Below are 24,197 nucleotides of genomic sequence, written 5' to 3'. Positions count from 1 at the left end.
TTCCTCTCAACCAGCAAATCTCAAAGTATGGTCAATATCCCCAGAGGCATCATGAGAATGTTTCAAGAGGACCCAGAAGCCAACCCTAGGGAGCACAATTAGCCACTTTATGTGGCAGAGCCTGGGAGATAACTTGCCAGCTCCATGGTGTTGCTATTGCTTTTGGTGGTGGTGATGATGAAAGTACTACAGGGTCCTAGAAGGATAACCATGAGGAATTTATGGGAACTCAGGATTCAGGACAGGTGTATGGAATGTTGCTCAAAATTCTTCAAAACAGCTCTGGGGATGAATCCTCTGAACATAAGAGCAGAAATGTGGCGATGTTAGATATGAGAATGGGCCGTTCTAGCCTCCTTGAGTAGATAGACAGATGGGAGGATGGTGGAAGCAGCAGGGGCCTTCTCTGACAGTCCCTTTTTCTCTGCCATTTCTAGTGTCTGACTACCCCCAACCCTCAGAGCTCCTGAGGTTCAGGCTGACATGGGGGAAATGGTGGAGCTTCGCTGTGAGGCCTAAAGAGGATCTCCCAATCCTGAACCACGTTTTTTTAATTTTGTTTTTACTTTTGGAGACAGAGTCTCACCCTGTTGCCCAGGCTGGAGTGCAGTGGCAAGGTCTTGGCCTACTGCAACCTCCACCTCTCTGGCTGAAGTGATTCTCGTGCCTCAGCCTCCCGAATAGCTGGGATTACAGGCACCTGCCACCATACTCGGCTTTTTGTATTTTAGTAGAGATGGGGCTTCGCTATGTTGCCCAGGGTGGTCTCGAACTCCTGAGCTCAGGCAGTCCACTTGCCTTGGCCTACCAAAGTGCTAGGATTATAGGCGTGAGCCCCTGAACTGCTTTTATCACAGGGCAGTGCCCTTGGGCTCAGCCCCCTCTGGAAGAGAAGCATCTTTCAACCTCTTTCTGACTACAGAGCATTCTGAAAACTACTCCTGTGAGGCCAACAATGGCCCCAGGACCCAGCACAGTGAGGTGGTGGCATTCTTTGTCATTAATTGGCTGTTCACCTGCCATGGGCCATAAGCCACTGAACTGAAATATACACTCCAACCTTGTGGCTTAAAATGGCTTTCTGATTCCAGAATATGTAACAGTGTTTCTGATGAGGTACCTGGGTGTGGGATATCTAGGAACAGGATTTCTCAGCATGGTGGTTCTACTTTGTGCTCTCACAAAGTTTCCATAAGGATCTTAAGCCTGGGAGGTCGAAGCTGCAGTGGCCTGATTGTGCCACTGCACCCCACCCCAGGTGACCAAGCAAGACTGTCTCAAAAAAAAAAAAAAAAAAAAAAAAAACAGTTTCCCTAACCATGCTTCCTATGTCAGTCTGATCTCAATAAAAGAAACAGACTTAATAGGCAATATAAATAATAAGGGATTTATTGTAGGGATTTGGCATTACATAATTGTGAGAAATGGTTAAACATTCCTACCACTACTCATACTTTCACTGGGAGAAAGCATGATGTGATGGCAATATCATGAAATATAGTAGTCAGATAGACTTGCGTTCAACATATAACTCTGCCAGATATATGTCTTTAGGAAAATTTACAAATCTTGCAGACCCCCTCAGCTTTCTCTTTTATGACATGAGCATATTAATTCCTATTTCATTGAATGGGAGATGGACTTAAATGTAAACACATAAACTTCCCTTACTAAGTATTTTTTCCCTTTCTTTTCCACAAATTTTTGGCTCTCCTAGAGGGTAGCAAGGATTGAATAATATCTTTATTGCTCTATCCATACCTCATATCTTTTCCTCCTGACAACTTCTCAGGACTTCACCACATTCTGGGGGACAACAAAAGGTGCATATCCTGTATCACGCAAGACCAAGTCATGGTCTTCTGTGTGCAGTCCTCAGGCCCACCCAAAGAGCCCTTAGAAGTCTGCATCTCATAGGCTTCTGTTCCTTGTGGACTTCCCAGTGTGGCTGGGCCTTTGCTGCCTGATGGACTTCCACAAACTCTGTTTCCTCTGGCCTTTGGTGGATGCATTTTTCTTTAGATTGCTGGTTCTCAATTTTGCTGCACATTGGAATCACCTGAGGAATTTTTTGAAGTCCTGATGTCGGAGTTCTACTTCCAAATACTCTAGGAGTCTGGGGTGATGCTGGAGCATCAAGATTTTTTCCTTCAAGTTAACCCTCAGGTTATTACAGTATTCAGACAAACTGAAAACTACTGCCTTGGTCTTACAGGCCCCCCGCATTGATTGCTGCCCCCGTGAAGAAATGTGGCCATGTTCATTATGATCTTCCTCTCTGCTACTGATATTCCTATTTTCTTTGGATTCCAGAATAAAAATGATGGGTAAATTATGTTTGGTATTTTATCTAATTGCTAGAGCTGCCATAACAAAGCACCAGGGATAGGCTGGCTTAAACAATATAAATTTTTTTTCTCACAATTCTGGAGACTGAAAGTTTAAGATCAAGATGTTGGCAGGGTTGGTTTTGTGAAAGTTGTCATTATCAAAATGAAGTCACTTAGGTCACCCAAACAAAAAGTCAAGAGGTTAGGAATGGAAGACCTTCATACCCATGTCTGTGGCAAGAACTAGCACAAAGACTCTCTGGAGGGCTCTTATGCACGCATACCTGTCACAGAGTTTTTGGGAAGGACTTTCTAAACTGCAGCTTGCTACATGAGTCACAGGGACAGCCAGCAAGATCCACAGGAACACTTGCCTGACACAGTGTCTCCACTAATGAACTGGTGTCAGCTCCTGTGATGTATGTATACTCCTCCTTTTGCCTTTAAAAGCCTCCCCTTGCCTCAACCTCCTCAAATACGCCCAGAGTTTACTATGGCACACGTGTTCCACATTGCAATCCTTCTGCTTATTCCCGACTAAATTCAGTACTTTTAGAAATCTCTCTCTATTTGTTATTTAGGTTGACAGTTTCTTCAGAGGCCTCTCTTTTTGGCTTGTTGATGGTCACCTTCTCCCAGTGTCTTCATGTGGTCTTCCCTCTGTGGGTATCTGTGTCTTAATCTCCTCTTTTTATCAAGATATCAATCATATTGGATTAGGGCCCACTTTAATGACTTCATTTTAACTTAATCTCCTCTTTAAAGACCTTATCCCCAAATACAGTCGCATTCTGAGAAAGTGGGGTATTAGGACTTCAACACATGAATTTTGGGAGCATAAAACTCAGCCCATAACAGGCCTCTTCTATTATGTCTTCTTTGGCCAATTTAAAGCTTACTCATGAGCACCTAACGTCTGACTACAGGAGTCTGATACAGGCCCCATGATTTCCTTCTCTGCAGTGATTGACTTAGTTTGCATCCTCAACTTTCCTAGTGACTTTTCTCCTCAGCTCCCACAGTCAGGGCTCAATCTCACTCCGACCCCATATTTGCTCTGTCCTCCTTGGGCTTCTTTGTCCCTTCATTCTTCCCTCTAACTTTTCTACTCCCAAGAATCACATCACTACAAAGCTTTAACTATGGCTCCCAAGAAAATAATTCAAAAATCTGTATCTCCTCTTCTGGAGGGCAACTTGATGTTTTAATGTACATGTACATTGTGAAATAATCACCATCAAACAGTAATCAAATGAAAGTAGTTAACATATTATGTCACCTTACATAGTTATCATTTTTTTCTTCTTTTTTTGTGGTTAGAACACTTAAGAGCTACCCTTTTATCAAATTTCAATTATGCAATACAATTGTTAACTACAGTCACAATGCACGGTGCTTATTAGAGCTCCATCCCGAGCTTCAGGTTTAAAACTTTTCCACTACTAGAGATTTCTGTTCCATGGTTACTTCAACTCAATCCATCTAAAATCAAAAATCTCTTCTTCCACAGAACTAGTTCCCTTCCTCATGTCCTATTTCTGTCATAGATTTCAACATTCTCTCACTTCCCCTTCTTTACTGCCAGTCAGTAAGAACAGCATCTTATTACCTCCTTATTGTAGGCTCTCATAATTTTCCTTCATCACATTTCTCCTCACTTTCCTTTACCATTGTCACTCCTAGAAAAGTGTTCTCACCAGCATAGAGGCTGAAGCTCTCTCTCAGGGGATCAGAGAGTTGAGTCAACTGTGGTCTCTGACACCTTAGAGCTCCCCTGAATAGACCTGCCCTCTTCCTGTGCAAAGAAAGAAAGGCTTTCTTAAACAGATCTTTGCTCTTCGAAATTCTGCAAGCAAACTGCACCTGAATGGACACCCAAAGGGAAAGCAATATTTTCAGTGCTGGCGGAACAGTGCTAAACTTCCGCTGGAATGTTCAGAACTATCAACCATAAATCCCTTGCAGCAGTTGTTATTAAACCTCTGTTATATAATAAGCTTGACATAAGGCATAGTGGGAGAAAGATTAATCAGACATAGTCCTTTACTCTGAGGAAACTGCAGAAATCTGGTGTGAGACACATATGTAGAGTCCTCTTTGAAGAATACATTTGCTGCTGTGATGAAGGTACAGTCTATCATTATAGATGGTAAGTTTTACTGAAGTTCGCTATTGATTGAATGCTTGTGTTTCCCTGAATTTGTATGTTGAAATTCTAACCCCCAGAGTGACAGTATCAGGGAATGGGGACTTCGGAAGGCGTTTAGGTCATGAGTGGGGAGCCCTCATGAATGGTGTTAGTAACTTTATAAAAGAGATCCCAGAGAGTTCCCTTCTCCTGTCCACTAGGTAAGGACATAGCAAGAAAATGGTTGTCTATGAACCAAAAATCAGGTTCTCACACGGAATCTCCTAGCCCCTTGATCTCGGCCTTCTCAGTCTCTGGAATGGCGAGGTATAAATGTTTGTTGTATATAAACCACCCACTCAATGGGAGTTTGGGAGTTTGTTATAGCAGCTTGAACTGACTAAGACAAGGTTCTACAAAATTACTAAGAATAGCTCTCTTGGGGCTTGCTATGTGCCCACAGTGAACTGAGCAACTTTACAAGCATTATCATATTAATATTCAATACTCAGAACTACCCTCTAAGGATGATAATGTTCTCTCCCTTTTATAAAGTCAGAAACTGGAAACCTATTCAAAGTCTCCCAACCCAAGATGATGGGGCTAGGGTTCACACTCAGGCCTGTTCTCCACATTGATAACCACTGCTCTCTCTAGCCTCCGCAAGAGGTACATTTTTAATTGGGCAACTTAAGAAAAGTTCAGTCTATGGCAGACAGGAACAGGATCTTACCACTTTGGAAGGGGAGGAAAAAAGCCACAGGCATATGAGACATCACAATGTGTTTAGAGATTAGTGAGTAAATTGATATAGAAACACTAGAATGGCTTGAAAGAGACACTGGAACATTGGACCTTGACTGTAAAGGGCACTGAATGCTTCAGGAAGGAGTTATTTTGTTAGTGCCAGGAAGCCACTGAGGTTGCTTAATCTTATTTTCTGACGATCCTGTTGGTGGGTGTATGAAGGAGCATCTGAAGGGTAAACAAACTGACGAGGGGATTGGGAATATGGAAGAGAGCCTTCCCACCCTCCATACTTTTCCCATGCCCAGGCTGGCACTGCAGAGTCCATGAGCCGCAGTCACAGTCTTCACATACTAACTCACGTTAACCCATATTTCATCTGTGGGAGAAAGGCACTAGCACAACACACACTTGGAAGATTCCCTGACTTGGCTGGGCAGTCAGGCATTGGACTCAAACAGCAATGCAGTTTTGGGACAGGGCAGCTTTTGGGACAGGGCAGCAAACAGTGGGCACCACAGTCCCCTATCCATAACCAAGAAGAGTCAGAAATCCCAGAGAATTAATTTTTACATCATGTATTTAATCAAAGCAATTGATCTATCAGGTGTATGACAAATCTTTGGAAGAATTGACCTCTCCAACAAGTTCATATACATCCTTTATGAGTGAAGGGCGGATACCAGTGTCTTTTCCGTAACAAGACTCAACAAGACCATTTTCCTACCTCACTTTTTTTTTTTTTTTTTTACACAAATGTCATTGCAAAGCTTTGTTCTGCTTCAGGAGGATGATTCAGAGAAGTGTGGTTTTCAAGTCAAACAAGGATCAAATCAACCAGAAATTCTGAAAACAGCAGCCAGGCTGTCATTGCCCATTCAAGGCTTTCTGTGTGCAACTAATTGTTCACTTGTTATTCAGAAACAGACTGCCAGTCTCATCCTTAGCTGGGCTTTGACAGCCAGAATCCAAGGGTCCTCTATTGTGAAACTCTCCTCCCCCAGCACCTGTCATTGTGGAGGGCCCATATGACCATAAGATCTAGCAACTCACAGCTGCTCAACTGAAGTCACCATGCAAGTAGCAATTGTGTTTTGACAGAGAAGGAACAAGGCGGACTCTAGATCTGCTAGCAGGTCCAAAGGGAAGAAGTTTTCATAGGCTCTGAATATTGAAGCTGGAAGGAATCTTAGAGACTAACTTCATCAAGGATCACCACTTTTGTGGGTAGAAAGACAACACTAACCCCAAAAGCATCATGATAGACCATAAGTCCTACTGATACGTAGGGGGAGGGGACAAGAAAGATGTTTCAGGGGCTTGTGAACCAGTGAAACCTCCCCGTGATGGACCCTTTGAATTGCCAGGTGGATCTGAGGGTCCTATTATCACCATGGCTACCAGCTTGCAATACCACCATCAAGGACCCTTCCCTCTCTAGATTAAGAAAGTGAAGGCCAGAGAGATGAACTGACTGTCCCAAGCTCACATTGTTTTGTAGGAGCAGAGCCAACACTAGCTCCTGTAACATCCCAAAGTGCTTTCCAGCATTTAAGATACTTTCTAATCAGTCATCTGGATTATAAGCTCTGTATAGGTACTGTCACATCTGCCATCACCACACCATCCCCAGCACCTGACAGAGGTCCTGGAATATAGCAGAATCCCAGCAGATATTTGTTGACTGACTCTCATATGCCCTTCATAGGAAAAGAATAGTAGCCAGCATTAATGAGAACTTAACATATGCCAGAAAGTGTTCAAGGCACTTTATTTGTATTAATTTATTTAACCCTCAGAATAATCCTGAGACAGTGTTTTTATCATCTTTGCCATCTTATAGATGAAGACAGTGCAGATTAGGCAACTTCAGTCAATTGCCCAGGTTTACACAAGAAGCAGCAAATCTGTGACTCTAGCCCAGGCAGAATATTCCGGGTCACACTCTCTTAATCACCACAAAATACTGCCTCCTCATTCATCTCTTCTGTGTCCCCAGACCTAGAGGAATGCTAACACACTCAGCACTCAATAAATATTCAGAGGATGAATGACACACCAACAGACAAGATCCCATGTCTGCTGCTCTTCCAGCATCAGGCAGTCCTGCCAGGAGCACCACATGGGTGGCTGTTGTCCCAGCTCTGAGTAAGGCAGCCAGGACCCCTCTGGCTATGAAGAAGGGCTAATTTGGTTCTTCCTGATTGAGGCTGAGCCTTCCTTCATTAGCCCAGTCTTTCAGAGCAAGCACAGCCTGTTAGTAAGGAGTGCCCTCTGCTGACACAGACACATTCCTGCTGTTTCGATCCCTGGTGTAAACAGAGAGAGACCATCAGTGTTGCAGTGTGAGCTGTAAGAATTCAGCCAGTCCCAGCCTGAGCTCTTTGGCTGAGCGGGCTTCACCACCTATTGCTGCATCCAGATTACTTTTAAGGTCAAACAAGATGGAGATTTGTGGTCACTGAGTGATGAGCACCCTTTAGCCCTGTATCCAGTTGCCTATCTACTCTTCAAGCTGAGATTACTCCCACCCTCTTCCTGTTCCTCCCCACTGTAAGATCCATGTTCAAATGTCCCATATAAATTGTGTCATCTCATTAAGGAATCCATGAAAGGCCTTTGTTTTCCTGACTACTGAGTTTCTGAGATTCTCTTTCCCACCCCCTTTTCTTCCCAGCTTCTATTCCAGTCTCACTTACTGTCTCAGTGAAAATCTTTTGTTTTTCTTGTTGTCAAGGCATCCTGTTAGCCTGAGATGGCTCCCAGTTCTCATCCACCCCAGTGGAGCTGCAGCCAGTGTGCAATAATGATAATGGTTCCTTTGGGGCTAAACTTCCAGAACTGGACCCAAGGAGGAAGGAAGATATGAGGAAGGCACCATGCGAGTGAGGACTCAAGGGGTCTCCTAATAACTCTGGCCCTGCTGAGGTTCTCAGGACAAGAATAAGGACAAGTGATATTGATGTCACTCATCAGAGTTTATTTCTGCTGATTTTTTTTTTCTTTTTCTTTTTCTTTTTTTTTTTTTTTTGAGACAGAGTTTTGCTCTGTCACCCAGGCTGGAGTGCAGTGGCATGATCTCGGCTCACTGCATCCTCTGCCTCCCGAGTTTAAGCAATTCTCTGCCTCAGCCTCCCAAGTAGCTGTGATTACAGGTGCCCACCACCACACCAAGCTAATTTTTTATTTTTATTTTTATTTTAAGTAGAGACAGAGTTTCACCATCTTGGCCAGGCTGATCTTGAACTCCCTACCTCGTGATCCACCCTCCTCGGCCTCCCAAAGTGCTGGGATTACAGGTGTGAGCCACTGCACCAGACCTAATAATTTTTAAAATGCTATAAAAAAGGAATTAATGGTGAAAGGAGAGAATGATTGAAAAATAACAGCAGCTGGGTGCAGTGGCTCATGCCTGTAATTCCAGCACTTTGGGAGGCAGAGGCAGTTGGATTACCTGAGGTCAGGCATTCAAGACCAGCCTGACCAACATGGTGAAAACTAAATTAAAAAATTAGCTGGACGTGGTGGTGCATGCCTGTAATCCCAGTGTAATCCCAGTTACTTGGGAAGCTGAGGCAGGAGAATCACTTGAACCTGGGAGGCGGAGGTTGCAGTAAGCTGAGATCGCACCATGGCACTTCAGCCTGGGCAACAAGAGTGAAACTCAGTCAAAAAAAGAAAGGGGAGGGGAGGGTGGGAAATGGAGGAGAGGGATGGGGTGGAGAGGGGGAGGGGAGGTGAGGGGGAAGGAAAGAAGGAAGGAAGGAAGGAAAGAAGGAAGGAAGAAGGAAGAAGGAAGGAAGAAGGAAGGAAGGAAAGAAGGAAGGAGAAAGGGAAAGAAAAAAGAAAGAAAGAAAGAAGAAAAAGAAAGGAAGGAAGGAAGGAAGGAAGGAAGGAAGGAAGGAAGGAAGGAAGGAAAGAAAGAAAAAGAAAGAAGGAAGAAAGAAAAGAAGGAAGGAAGGAAGGAAAGAAGGAAGGAAGAAGGAAGAAGGAAGGAAGGAAGGAAGGAAAGAAGGAAGGAGAAAGGGAAAGAAAAAAGAAAGAAAGAAAGAAAGAAAGAAAAAGAAAGGAAGGAAGGAAGGAAGGAAGAAGGAAGGAAGGAAGGAAGGAAGGAAAGAAAGAAAAAGAAAGAAGGAAAGAAAGAAAAGAAGGAAGGAAGGAAGGAAGGAAGGAAGGAAGAGTCTCCCCAGCAACCCTGGTCCAGATACAGCACAACTAGTCAATGACTTGTAGACAGGAGACCATGTTTCCTTACCTAGACCAGTCCAACCCCGATCATCCATGTTAGAGGACTGAGGGAAGGAAAAGGGAATAGTTCTATAATGCAGAAGCCAAGAAAGAGGTCAGTGGAAGGAGACCTGCTGTGTTCTGTAAATCTCTCTACTAATTTCACCCCATTCTTCTCCATCCCTAACCAGGGTGAAGTAGAGAGAGACCCAGATACCTGTCTGTTCTGCTCCCTCTGCCCATCATGATGCCCCACGCCGAACTCTAATGGGAGTCAGTGAGACGGACCAGAGACTAGATCCCGGACCACTCGCCTCTGGGACCTTTCAAGACCCAAGACTCATGTTTTTCATACTTTATTTCCAAAGAGGGAACAGATGAAGTTTGTAGGAGGAGCCCTCTTTCCTCTTTTAACTTCCCTTTCCTGTCTGATCCCTAATATTGTTCGCAAAGGCTAGTTGTGCTTATCACCGTTCTCAGTTTTTAATAATATTTCTCCATCACTAGACTACAGGCAAACCGCGGACAGAAGCTTCCTCTTGTTCTCTCCTATATTACCTATAACTAGTACAAGATCTGCCTCATTGTAGCTATTCAATAATTGTTGATGGAGAGATGAAATGTTTGCTCAAATTAAGTTGACCCTTAGGCTGGGTTCCATGCTGTTCTGGGGGCACATTCAAGTACACATTCAAAATCACCTGAAACTGAAGGTCACAACCCCTGGAGACAATCTGCTCAGGGTTGCCCATTCAGCTTTGCCAAAGAGCAGTTGCTGGGGATCTCATATGAATGGACCTGCTCTGTTTTCATCCAGCCACAGGAGCTAAGCTGCCTTGTGTATCATCTGCTTAGGATGGGTAACATTCTTGGTCCCTCCTGGAGAGTGTGGAAGGGGCTTTGTGGCAGCCATAAAGGTGCACTAGTCAGATCTCCCTTCAAGGAAGACCCTGCTCCAGAAGTGCACTTAGCTATCAGCCTCCAGCTGCACCACCTTCAGGATCTGCTGCAATGTTTGAATGAAAGCTAAAGTCTCCCCAGGCAGCTTCAGCCACTGAGCACAGCTGGACTGCAGGGGTACTTTCTGCTCCACATGGCCATTCTCCTAACATAGACTCCTCTACTGGCAACCTCCCTGGAGCTTCCCACTGGGCTGGGTGAGACTTCCTCAGAGCTGCATCAGGGTCAAACTCTCTTCTTTCCCAACCCTCTTGCCTCCCCATCTCATTTTACAGGCATCAGACCTGTATCACTATCGGAAGACTTTCCCTGACTCCTTTTGTTCCCTATCTCCCGTCTTTCAAAATCTCTTGACCTTACAATTCCGTCTTTAGTATCTGCTTCCCAGAGGACCTGAACTGACACAAGCCCTCTTTCCATTGTGGCTTTAACGCTGTTGCACTCACACCATTACTGACATGGTTTGTGTGCTGAACCTGTAAGCCACATAGAACCATCTTCTACTTAAGGATAATAACAGAGAGAAATCACCCTGTCAGCTGAGGTGCTATTTATGTTTCTTCCTAACAGACCATCCAGTGAGATGGAATACAATAGAAAAAACAGTGAGATAGAACAGAGTCTAGCAACCCTGGATCTAACAACCAGCACATGTTCTTGCCCCAACCATTACATGGCTCAAAACTCATTTCTCCTTGTAGCTCTGAGCAGCCTTCCCTCTGAAACCAAATGACAGCTTTATGGAAGGTTGATTAAACCTACTGAATGTCATAGCTAAACTTATGAATTAAAATAATATCTGGCTAACCACTCCTAGCCTTGTCTCTTAAAGTTTCACATGAAATATCTATAAAGTTCCAGGAAAAGACAAACCTAATAATGACACTAAAAATGAGGACTTTTAAAAATCAACTATTGTCAGAGGCAAAAGGAATTTCCATGAACTTTGAGGTCATTAGAACTGAACTGAAAAAAGAAAGGAAAAATAAACAAAAAAAAACAGAAGAGAGGGACACCTTGGGTATGTTGGAAAAAACAGAGCAAGTGGCTTATCTGAAAGTAAATAGAAAAAGTCATTTTCGTACCTCCACATCACACTCCCCTCACCCAGTTACAAAATGCTAAATCTATACCAGAGACCTGGACATCCACTTCTACTATGTGGGAGCTGCCTTCTGAGAAGTGACAGTGATGCCCACCCACCACCCAAATCATCAATCTTTTCACCAAAGATCTCTCTTGAAGGCTGACTTCAGATTTCTCTGAACTTAGTTTTCAATGGAAAGGATCTAGAGTACTGCGGGAAAAGAGTTACCCCCCAAGAATGTGTGCCCAACCAAATTACTCCCTTTATGTGGGAAAGAAAGAAAAAAGCAAACATCAGAAATGAAAGGGCTCAGAACATACACCTGTCATGCATGGGCTAATCTTGAAACAAATCACTTGAACATATTCTCCAGTCAACAAAGAGAGAAAATAAAGTTTAAAAGTAGAGAACGGAGATGTCATGAAATGAAAGACTGATGGATCTTCCCTTACTAAAATTAGACTCAAAACCAAGAGAAACAATGGAACAATGTGCTATCAAGTAGCTTTGCCAGCCTGAGGTCAAAGTCTGGCCCTGTATAGTTCCCAAGATTGTCTTCTGCTTTCCTACAGATCTATTTTGATTGTGCTTCTCCCTCCCACCGGAAAAAAAAAAAAGCAGTTTACAGATAATCTCTTGCCAATTTGATAAAAGACCACGTAAAACACTAACTGGGTCTGTTCCAACTTTGATTAGCATGGCCAAACAATTTGTATAGTTGGGATGCCAAGCCAAGATAGTTATTAAACTAAAAATCTTTGTTTCCCGCACCCCCCCCCCCCCACCGGCTTTCTTCCATTTCTCAAGGCAGAAGTGCACAAAAGAGCATAATTACTATTTTCATTGCTAAAGAATATTATTAATGACTTTCTATATCTTCAAAGCCAATCAGTATAGCCTGAATCATTTTTTAATTAAACAAGACTAATAAACCACCAGGTGGAAAATGCATGTCACTAAAACCTTTACGTAAAATCTGCCAACTAAATTTTACAAGTGTTCCTTTGTTAACTATGATTAAAATTCAAGACACATAGTGTGAGATTATGCAAACAGGTAATTTTTGGGGTTTTATGAAAATATACTAAAATGTAACTAGGTTGTTTCTTGGAGTGGAATTATAAAATGCTACTTTTTCTTCTTTTGTATTTTGTTCTGTATTTATAGGTGTTTTCTCTAATATGCTTGACTAGTTAGTGTATTCATATATATCAACATGTACAATTTTATGTTTACCACATGAGCACAATTAAATTAAATTAAAATTTGTACAGTAAATAGACTGGTAAGAAATACACTGAAATATTAATTTTGCTTATTTTCAACTGCTGAGACAAGAGTGCTGTTTTCCCCGCTTTTCAGTATTTCCAATATTTCTGTAATTAGTATTTATTATTTTTCTAGTAGGGGAAAAATTTTATTTTAGGGCCGGGTGCAGTGACTCACACCTGTAATTAGCATTTTGGGAGGCCAAGGCTGGCAGATCACCTGAGGTCAGGAGTTTGAGACCAGCCTGGCCAACATGATGAAATCCCATCTCTACTGAAAAAAAAAAAAAAAGCCAGGCATGGTGGTGCATGCCTGTGGTCCCTGCTACTCGGGAGGCTGAGGCAGGAGAATCTCTTGAACCTGGAAGGTGGAGGTTGCAGTGAGCCAAGATTGTACCACTGCATGCCTGCCTGGGTGACAGAGTAAAACTGTGTCTCCAAAAAAAAAGTGTTATGGTGGAGGTAAACACAGTACTTTCAAGATCCCAGAGATCAGTCATTGTTCTATGTGGATATTCAAGATTAACTTCCTGGGTAGATGGCACCTGAACTGAGTATGAGTTGAGTTATCTAGGCAGAGATGCAGAGATGACACTGACCAGAAGTAGAAATTCAGTGCAACAACACAAAACCTAAAACCAGAGACTTGAGTACCATTGGTCCTCCCTCTCCTGGGAGGGTGACAGTCCCAATAATTCAGAAATGACGGCACCAATGCCAGACTTTGGAATGCTCAAAATCATTGCCTTGGGTGTATTTCTGATTCTTTTACAGCCGGATTTGGAGAAAGAGTCCAATGAGACTCTTTGCCAGAGACGCTGAGAAAGATCTGCAATGCAACATGTGGCAGCCTGGGGAATTAGACTCTGTGTGTAAAGTGATAGGAAATTCTATTCCCTGAAATTGCCAAAGGCGCTGAAGGTTGTGAGAGAAATGGCAATAGTTTGTGTGAACAGGGAAGGTGACCAATACCTCCCAGGGAACAGAGTATAGGAAGACGTCTAAAAGGGAGAGACATACATAGGAGAACTCAGTGGATAGGGGAAAGGAGAGTTTGTGAAAATTAGAGGAGAGGGAAGAATTTGTTCTGGACCTTCTGCCTGGCAAAGAAGAGAGACTGAAACTAAGAGGAGTGTCTAAGGTGGACTGCACCATAATAACAAGTCTCTTCTGATTAAACATTTGAAATGCTTTCAGTTAGATTTTTCTACTAGCATACCATTTCTTTAAATGTGACTCGGTGCAGGTATAGCCTCAAAAAGTAGTATTCTGGTCATATTTTGTATGGCTGCCTCCACCCTTGTACCCTAAGGATTTATGGTCTGGGCCAAGAGTACTTCATGGGGTTGCATTGCAGTGGTTCACACCTGTAATCCTAGTACTTTGAGAGGCCAAGATGGGAGGATCGCTGGAGTCCAGAAGTTTGAGACCAGTCTGGGCAACATAGCAAGACCCTGACTCTACAAAAAATAAAAAAAATTAGTCAGCCACGGTAGTACATGCCTGTAATCTCAGCTACTCTGGAGGCTGAGGTGGGAGGATTGCTTGAGCCCAGGAGGTTAAGGCTGCAGTGAGCCATGATCACACCACTGCACTCCAGCCTGGATGACAGAGGGAGCCTCTGTCTCAAGAAAAACCCCCAAAAAACCAGTCCTTCATGAGGTCATACGACTGTCAGGCATAGTGATCTGTGAAGGCCTAACTCAGTGAACAGGAAGATTAGAAAGCAAGCCCAATTTACAAGTTACAACCCAGTCAATCTGACTGAGTTGTAATTATGTGCACAACTGTTCCTGGGCTGCCTGCCATTATATAAGGATGGCTAATGTGCTTCAGGTTAAACAAACATTTATTGAGTACCTGCTGAATGCCCCACACTGGGTCTTGTTCAGGCCTCTGATCAATAGACCATGGCCACACTCAGAGCCCATGAGGTGCCAACTCTAGAGGAATTCCTGGTAGAAAGGAAGGTTAACAAAGTCGCCATCCTTCAGAGGTCCCTTCTGGGAACCTATTTGTCCTAATCCTAGCCTTTCTCTCTGCATTCTGATTACAAAAGGGGTTTCTGGAAACATGTCTTAGGGGAAAGAATCACATCTTATAATGTTTTGCTTACTTACAAACTAATGAGTTAGTGCACAAGAATATAAGATAGATGTTCAGTACAATGTTATCTATAACTGGGAAGAATTGGTAACAGTTAAATGTCCATGAATGCGGGTTAATTCAGTAGATCATCATACACGCACATGGTGATATATGTATAGTGGAAATACTGAGCTATTTCGAAAAGTTTGTGCTGCTTCAGTAAAAAGATCTACCCCACTGCCAAGGGACACAGGCACACTCAAGTTTCCCAACCTTTCTGAAGACACCCAGTGAAAATAAGGAAATGCAAAATCATAAAGAGGAAGCATTGCTTGCTGTTCTAGGCAGTTCTAAAATCTCTAGTTTAAGAAATGATTATGGGCCGGGGGCAGCGGCTCATGCCTGTAATACCAGCACTCTGGGAGGCCAAGGCGGGCCAATCACCTGAGATCAGGAGTTTGAGACCAGGCTGGCCAACATAGTGAAACCCCATCTCTACTAAAAATACAAAAATTAGAGGGCGCCATGGCACATACCTGTAATCCCAGCTACTCAGGAAGTTGAGACAGGAGAATCAGTGGAACCCGGGAGGCGGAGGTTGCCGTGAGCCAAGATTAGGCCATTGCACTCCAGCCTGGGAGACAGAGTAAGACTCTGTCTCAACAAAAAAAAAAAAAAAAGAAGAAGAAGAAGAGGAAGAAGAAGAAATGGTCATGAATACAAAATAACAAAAAAGTAATATGTGAGGAAAAGTAAGATACATTTTTAAAAAGAGGTAGAGGTAGATCTATATACAATGACAAAGAAATATGCCTGAAATATAGTATTTTAGCCAGGCACGGTGGCTCACGCCTGTAATCCCAGCACTTTGGGAGGCCGAGGTGGGCGGATCACGAGGTCAGGAGATCGAGACCATCCTGGTGAACACAGTGAAACCCCGTTTCTACTAAAAATACAAAAAAATTAGCCTGGCATGGTGGCAGGCGCCTGTAGTCCCAGCTTCTAGGGAGGCTGAGGCAGGAGAACGGCGTGAACTCGGGAGGTGGCGGAGCTTGCAGTGAGCAGAGATTGCGTCACTGCACTCCAGCCTGGGCGACAGAGTGAGACTCTGTCTCAAAAAAAAAAAAAAAAAAAAAAGAAATATAGTATTTTGCTTAGAAAGAAAAGCAAATGATAGAACAATATGCATATAATAATCTTATTTGCTTAATACAATTATGTATGTAGACTGTCTTTAAATTTCAGTTTGAATGCCAAAACTGTAAAGAGTAGGTAGTAAATCCTCCTACATTCTAAAGAAAAGTACAAAACACAACTTGTTGAATTTATGAAAAGAGGACAAAACCTGTCCTGCAGCCCTTACCCAGTTCCAACCCCCACCTTATAGGGGAGGCTATACATTTAAAGGGACATTTAGGTTACTCATGTGATAGAGTCGTGTGAGGGGAAGGGGAAGTAGGGGGCTTCTCTCCATCTTAAACCACAACAGAGGGAAGTCCCAAAAGAATCACTGGCTGAGACAGGAAGTGCCTACAGGAATAGAGGCTGGTTACTTCCTCCTCAGCTGCAGCAACCCACAGCTCACCTGGGTGCACCACTGCACAACTAGGGGAGAGTTCTGGGCAAGTGACAGCTGCCTACTTACCTTTGGCTGGAGCTACACATGACAGAAGATGAGAAGGGAGGGGTTGGCCGATGGGTAAGCTGTATTCCTACCATTTGGTAGGGCAAAGATGCCTGAATTTCCTGAGAGCCAAGTGGATGTTGTGGGAAGTAGCGACACTAAAGCCGTTTTGATGAGATTCTACCCAAGAAGCCTGCCTGCTTGGAGACGGGACACCACCAGTAAATGGCTATAGATTGTACCTGTAGGGACTGGACTTGAGAAAGGGTTACAAGAGGTCAGCCAGCAGGAAACAGCAATTAGAAGACCTGGAGCGGTAGACCTCCCAAGAACTTGCTGCCTTGCTAGAGGGCGTGTAGGTCAACCACCAAGCAAAGACAGAGCTACAGAGGGCAGCCCCTAAATAAAAAGAGCTTTATGTATTTTTCTCTGCTCTAAGTGGGAGGAGATAGAAGGAGAATGAGTGACCCCACCCAGGTTTCTGGGCCACAGTTCAGGCCTAACATTAGGGGGATAAGAGGAGCTTTGAAATGGATGTGAGATTCAAGTTTTAAATTGAACTGACTGCACTATTTTTCCAATGCCTAGAAATGGCCAGAAAGCTATTGAGTCTGCTCAAGCCAGCCCTCAGGGGCAAGTCAGAGGAATTCTATGCAGCATGATGGATAGCAGGAGCAGAGGTAAGAGAAAAAATAAAGTGGCTTCTTCTTTCAAGTTCAGCCCCATCCAATAAACCAGTAGACATATAAAATAGCTATTTTTCTATCTCTACAAAAGAGTTCAAGAGAGAAACAAACAAAAATGAGTGGATATCTCTGCAAGGAGGAGAGATAAATGGACAGAGACCTTTACTTTTCAGGTTTTTTGTCCTATATTATTTCAATGTTTCATAACAAGCTTGCATTACTTTTATAACTAAAAGAACTAATTTTCTTAAATTGTGGGTTTTAACCACATGTCAAGCCCAGAATCCTGTAGTCTTTCCCTCAGTTAGTGAGTTTTAGGAGAAGACAGTTTGCTCAGTGATGTGCAGGTCAATGCGCTGCAGGGTGAGACAGTGTCCTGATTTGTTGTGTCTGCTGATGATTCCATGGCGTAAAGACTCCCACCACGATTGATTTCACGCTACCAACAGTTTAACAACTGGCTCACAAAATTCCTGGATATTCAGCAGCTTAACAGCTGGCTTGCCAAATTCCTGGATATTTAACCATTGGCTTTACCAGTCATAGCACATCAGAAAAGCATTGTGGGGGAGGCAGTGGCCAGAGCCCTTTCTCTGGCAACTCATCTCCAGGCTCTGTTAATTACCAGCTGACTGACAGGCCAGCCTCTGCCCAGGAGTAATGAAGGGTCACCCATTTCAACAGCAGAATGTCAGGGCATTCCGGCAGGCCAGCCCTATGACCCAGCAAACTGCTCATCTGGGCCAAGTGGAAGGTTCCGGGAGGGTTGGAAGAGCGGAAACAGGCAGAAGAATGTGTCAAAAGAGACAGAGGAAATGGGCAAAACCTAACCTCAGACGTCAGCGACCTTCTACAGCTGCAGAGCCCCTCCCACAGCAAGAAGTAAAACAAGGTGGGAAAGTGACAAAGTCAAATATTCTTCAGCACACTGCAGTCTAATTATGACAGTAATGACTGCAACTACAATGTACTGAATGCTCACTCTGGGTATGCATTTGTGCTAAAACGCTTCACATGGAGCTCTTTGTTTACTCCTCACAGCAATCACACAAGGTAAATAAACACTTTCATTTTTCCACTTTACAGCAAAGAACACGGAGACCTAATCAGGGTAAACAACTTAGCTGAGAGCATCAAGCTAGTTACCAGTAAAACTGTGATTCAACCTGATGTTTTATTCCAAAAGAAAGCTAGATTTCTTTACCCTTTCAGTAAGTGAGGCAAAGTCCCCCAACAGGAAACTGGGATCCACCTGTGGATGTTACGGTCCAACCTGAAAACATTTAGGTTTACTTGTCACCTCCCTAGCTTCATGTAGGGAAGAGGTGTTTGTTCTGGCTGTACCTGCTTGAGGGGCTAGAGTACAGGTCCTTCCTGAATCGACTGTATAAGCTTTGGACATAACCTTTCATCTCCCCTTGTCTCAGCCTCTCACTATAAAAATAGATAATTAAGTTAGTAATCTCTAAGAATGACAGACCCACAAGTAGGCCCATTTTTTTCTATTAATCCAAGTATCTAGAAGGTCTGAGAAATCAGAAACATCTTTATGTAACAGTCATTCCACAAATGTGCATTACTAGGTGCTAGCCACTATTCTGAACAGTATTGGGGATATTAGTCTTTTTGTACAAAAAGTTGAGTTCTTCAGGAACCAGGAAATGGAAATAAACCAGTGGAGGAAATTAGCAATCCCATGCATATATTGTATGCTGGATATTGCACAAAGTCTAGGAAAACCACTCAGAAATCAGACTGCTGCAACAAGAAAGATAAAGTTGACAGAGTGTGATGGCTCACACCTATAATCCCAGCACTTTGGGAAGTCAAGTCAGAATTGCTTGAACCCAGTGGTTCAATACCAATTTGGGCAGCATAGTGAGACCTTGTCTCTCCAAAAATAAACAACATGAGCCTGGTGTGGTGGTGTGTGCCTGTGATCCCAGTTGCTTGGTAGGCTGCGGTGGAAGGATCGCTTCAGCCTGGGCAGCTAAGAGTATAATGAGCAGAGATTGCACCACTCCATTCCAGCCCAGGAACTAAGTGAGACCCTGAGAAAGAAAGAAAGAGAGAGAGAGAGAGGAGAGAGAGAGAGAGAGAAAGAAAGAAAGAAAGAAGAAAGAAAGAAAGAAAGAAAAGAAAGAAAGAGAAAGAAAGAAAGAAAAGAAAGGAAGGAAGGAAGGAAGGAAGGAGGGAGGGAGGGAAAAGGAAAGGAAGAAAGAAAGAAAGAGAAAGAAAGAGAGAGAGAGGGAGGGAGGGAGGGAAAGGAAAGGAAGAAAGAAAGAGAGAAAGAAAGAAAGAGAGAGAGAAAGAAAGAAGAAAGAGAAAGAGAGAGAGAAAGAAAGAAAGAGAGAGAGAGAAGGAGGGAGGGAGGGGAGGGGAGAAAAGAGAAGAGAAGAGAGAGAAGAGAAGAGAAGAGAAGAGAAGAGAAGAGAAGAGAAGAGAAGAGAAGGGAAGAGAAGGGAAGAGAAAAGAAAAGAAAAAGAAAACAAAACAAAAGGAAAAGAGAAAGGTAAGGCCAGTGGAATCAGACTGACCTAGATGGAATCTTGGCTGTGTCACTGTGTAACTCTGGGCTGGTCATCTCTGAACTGTTTTGCTATAAGTCAGTAAATGATAGTTATGCTTATTATGAAAAAAAAAAATAATGTCCGACTTTATCAAGATTCCACAGGCACAGTTGTTCAGGAATGGGATGAATCTATATGGCCACTTCAATGGGGTCAGGAAGTAGTGAAGCTCCTGGGAGGAGGTACAATCGTGTCATTTACAGGACTCAGCAACATCTGTACATTGCACGGGTCTGGGCACCTAGAGGTTCCAGAGCCCCTCAGGAGAAGGAGGAAAGAAGAGGATATCACTATCAGGCTTTCTGGGGCTCCATAGAGATAAACACACATTAGAATCCCTGATGCTCCAGCTAGCTGAACAGGTGGGGAGTCTGCCCTAGATACACTCTTAAGTTGTGAGGATAATAAAGCTAGGCAAAACACAATGCAACCTTCCAGACCTTCACACTCCTCTGTTCAGTACTCCAAACCTCAGGGCCCTGAGACTCATGGTGTCCAGGTATTCATATTATATCCACCCCTGTCTAACCTCCGAGGGGAAGGCCTAAATTTTTTCAGGGCTTTTTCCTCCCTCTTTATCAAAAGCTACTCACTGGCTCATCCTCGCTCTCAGGAAAGCAACACTAGGGAATATACGCTCATCAGGGTGGCACATGAAAGAATTGTGGGATCTCCCTTGCTGCCTCCCACTTAGAGATTAGAAAGCTTCTCTGGCAGCTGGAAGTTCTCATCTGACAGAATTCTAGACAATGAAAGCAAAGGAGATATCAGCGAGGGATTTTCTGGAAAATCTTTTGCTTTCCTGACATAAGTAACAGGAGCATTTGATGCCAACTCCTTCCTTCTTTCTGCCTTTAATAGTTGTGTGACACTGGAGTTGCAGTAGCTATCTTGTGACCTCAGGTGGCAGTCATGAGGATCAAGATGCTAAAGATGACGACGGAGCCTGGGTCCTTGATGATGCTGTTGAGATGACATAGACTGCCTGTGTCCAAAATGGTTGTACATAAACAATAAATACTCTTTTGTCAAAAGCTAATGTTAGCTGAGTATTCTATTTCTTGCAACAGAAAGCATTTCCAAGAGGTAAAATTGGATGGGCTAGTGATTGAAACTTGGAGTATTAGAGAAAAGGAGACTTAGAGACAGGGTAACCAACTTGTCCTAGTTTGCCCAGGTAGTGATACAGGTAGTGATCAAGACACTGGACTATAAGCCAGATTCCTGACTCTAAATTCAAGGCTCTTTAGTCATGTTGCAAAGACATGTAAATGTATTGTCCTTCCCAGGAGACAAAATTACCAAAATTGGCCAGGCGCAGTGGCTCATGCCTATAATCCCAGCATTTTGGGAGGATGAGGCAGGTGGATCACCTGAAGTCAGGAGTTGAAGATTAGCCTGGCCAACATGGGGAAACCCCGTTTCTACTAAAAATACAAAAATTAGCTGGGTATGGTGGCGGGAGCTTGTAATCCCAGCTACTCAGGAGGCTGAGGCAGGAGAATTGCTTGCACCCAGGAGGCGGAGGTTGCAGTGAGTCAAGATCATGTCACTGCACTCCAGCCTGGACGACAAAAGCTAAATGCCATCTCAAAACAAAATAAACAAAAAATTATCAAAATTACCCCCTTCCATTTGAAGGCATGTGACTCCCTGTGGCTCCTAATTGGAATCTGCTCCATTCTGGCATACAAGACATGGCTTCTGCAATGCTGATGCATTTAGAGGAATGTGGCAAAGCTGTGCCTGTGAAGGGCAAAGCTGTGCCTGTGAAGAGCAAAGCTGGAGGGAGCAAGACCACCTCCTGGCTTCTGGAATGCTAGGACTGGGTCAGAGCCTTCAGGAGGTGTTGTGGTGCATGTGACGAGTGGCTGCCAGCATATTCATGTTAATATAGGCCAGCAGTCCCAGGACATGAGGGTACAATGAATCAGCCCTCTCCCTTTCATGGTTTCAGATTCAACAAACACTTACTAGGGAGTCTCAGAGTGGTTTACCAATCCACAGATTAGTGTGGATGAATGATATCATACTTTGGGGGTGTGGCTATTGAGCCAGGAATGTACTTCAAGGGCATCTGAAAGTTCTGACTCATCTCATGCCAAAGTGTGAAATATTAAAGTCAGTGCTTTATAAAAGTCAGTGCTGACCGTGAGTTGAACACTGGGACTGGCGGTTTCACTCATGTTATCTCACTTAATTTTCAAAATAGATGTGTGAGGCAAGCATGACTGTATTATGCCCAGTTTACAGATTGAAGAAGAATTCCCTGAAGACACACAGCTTGGTAACTGCAAAGTCAAAGTCCTCTGATCTTTGTATTTTATGTCTGTACTTTTTCCCTTCTATATGACCTTTCCTTCCTTTATGCTCGGTCCCCTTGGCCATTCCCCCTCCCTGCACCCTTCTCCTGGCTCCCGTTCACCCATCTGCTTCTCCTGCCTTGAGCCTTGGTGACACCAGAGAGCAGAAGCCAGGTGCTGACTGTGGCTGTGCCTGTAATATGTGGCTCTTAGCCATATGAACCAGACTCTGGGTGACCTCACAGAGAGACACTGAAACTAGGGTTTGTGTGGAGAGAAGAAAGTGAGATCTCTCCTAAGCACTGACTTTAATATTTCACACTTTGGCATGAGATGAGTCAGAACTTTCAGATGCCCTTGAAGTATATTCCTGGCTCAATAGCCACACCCCCAAAGTATTATATCATTCATCCACACTAATCTGTGGATTGATAAACCACTCTGAGACTCAGTTTCCACATCTGTCAAATGAGGTGGGATTATTTACTGCACGTGTCACTATGGGAGAGTAACTAACAGAAACCAGTCAGCAAGATCACCCTCATTCTCTGGAATAAAGGGACAGTAGGCTGGGCATGATGGCTCATGCCTACAGTCCCAGCACTTTGGGAGGCCAAGGCGGGAGAATCACCTTAGCCCAGGAGTTCGAGACCAGCCTGGGTTATGTAACAAAACCCCATCTCTACAAAAATACTTTTTATATTAGCCAGGCATGACACCTATAGTCCCAGGCACTCAGAGGACTAAGGCAGGATAATGGCGTGAGCCTGGGAGGTCGAGCCTGCAGTGAGCTGTGATTGTGCCGCTACACTCCAGCCTGGATGACACAGTGCTGTCTCATAGGTAGGTAGGTAGATAGATAGATAGATAGATAGATAGACAGATAGATAGACAGATAGGTAGATAGATAGAATTTTATTCCTAGTAGCCTCTTCCTACAGGCTTTCCAGGAGCTCCTGCCACCTCCATAGGACATGCAGGGAGGTCTTCGGTGCTTCTGTTTGTGATCAAAGCCAAAGGGCACCATGCCCACTGCCTCAGATCTCCCCCAGCTCTCTGACCTAGGCTGGAAAGGTCTGTTTTGGCACTCTGTGGGGACTTCACTCCTTGGGAATCAACCGTCTTTTCTCTTTTGTAATCCATTTTCTTCTCAAACTAAAGGTAGTTCTCTGTACCTGCTTCCTTTTATTTTATTTTATTTTATTTTTCCTCCAGGAGCCTATCATATTAACCACCTGCCTACAGGAGAGAGTGAAAGGAATTGGACTTAGGAGGGAGAGGTGGATGGTATGTGAAAGTAAGAGAGAGACACAGTAAAGAAAATCCCGGGCCGGGTTGTGGCTCATGCCTGTAACCCCAGCACTTTGGGAGGCCGAGGTGGGCAATCTTTTGAGGTCAGGAGTTCGAGATCAGCCTGGCCAACATGGTGAAACCCCATCTCTACTAAAATTACAAAAATTAGCCAGGTGTGGTGGTGTGCACCTGTACTCCCAGCTACTGAGGAGGCTGAGGTTGGAGAATCGCTTGAACCCGGAAGCAGAGGTTGCAGTGAGCCAAGATCGTGCCACTGCACTCCAGCCTGGGCGACAGAGGGAGGCTCTGTCTCAATAAATAAATAAAATAAAATAAAATAAAAAGAAAATCTTTCCCTGGCAGTTAGGGCAGCTGGTGCCTCCCGCCAGCAGATGGCAGCACCACACCACAGAACCACAAAACCTGCGGCGCACTGAGCGAAGAGAAGGCGAGAAGCAACCCAAAGTGTAGGATGTTTGGAGTGGGAGCGCAGAGTTGAGGGAGAAGCTGTAACAGGAACCCACAGCAGGAGAGCTAGCAGGGAGACTGCCAGATGCAGGGTCTAGACTCCAAGTTCCATCCTGGGATGGAGTCTGCAGGATCTGGTCCATCCATGCTAGCATCCAGTCCTCATTTCAAATCCTGCCACCTGTTATTTGGATGACTTTGGACAAGCCATTTCTCTGCTGTGAGCCTTGATTTTCTCACCTGCAAAAGGAAGCTGTCTCATCAGCTTGGGCTGCAGTAACAGAACGCCATAGGCCAGGTGGCTTAAACAACAGAAACTTATTTCCTTATAATTCTGAAGGCTGGAAGTCCAAGATTAGGGTACCAGCATGTTAGTTTCTGGTTCCTCTCTTCCTGCCTTGCAGGCAGCTGCCTTCCT

This window comes from Trachypithecus francoisi, unplaced genomic scaffold, assembly GCF_009764315.1.
Source record: "Trachypithecus francoisi isolate TF-2019V2 unplaced genomic scaffold, Tfra_2.0 Lachesis_group5, whole genome shotgun sequence".
Lineage (NCBI taxonomy): Eukaryota > Metazoa > Chordata > Mammalia > Primates > Cercopithecidae > Trachypithecus > Trachypithecus francoisi.
This window is presented reverse-complemented; position numbering follows the sequence as displayed.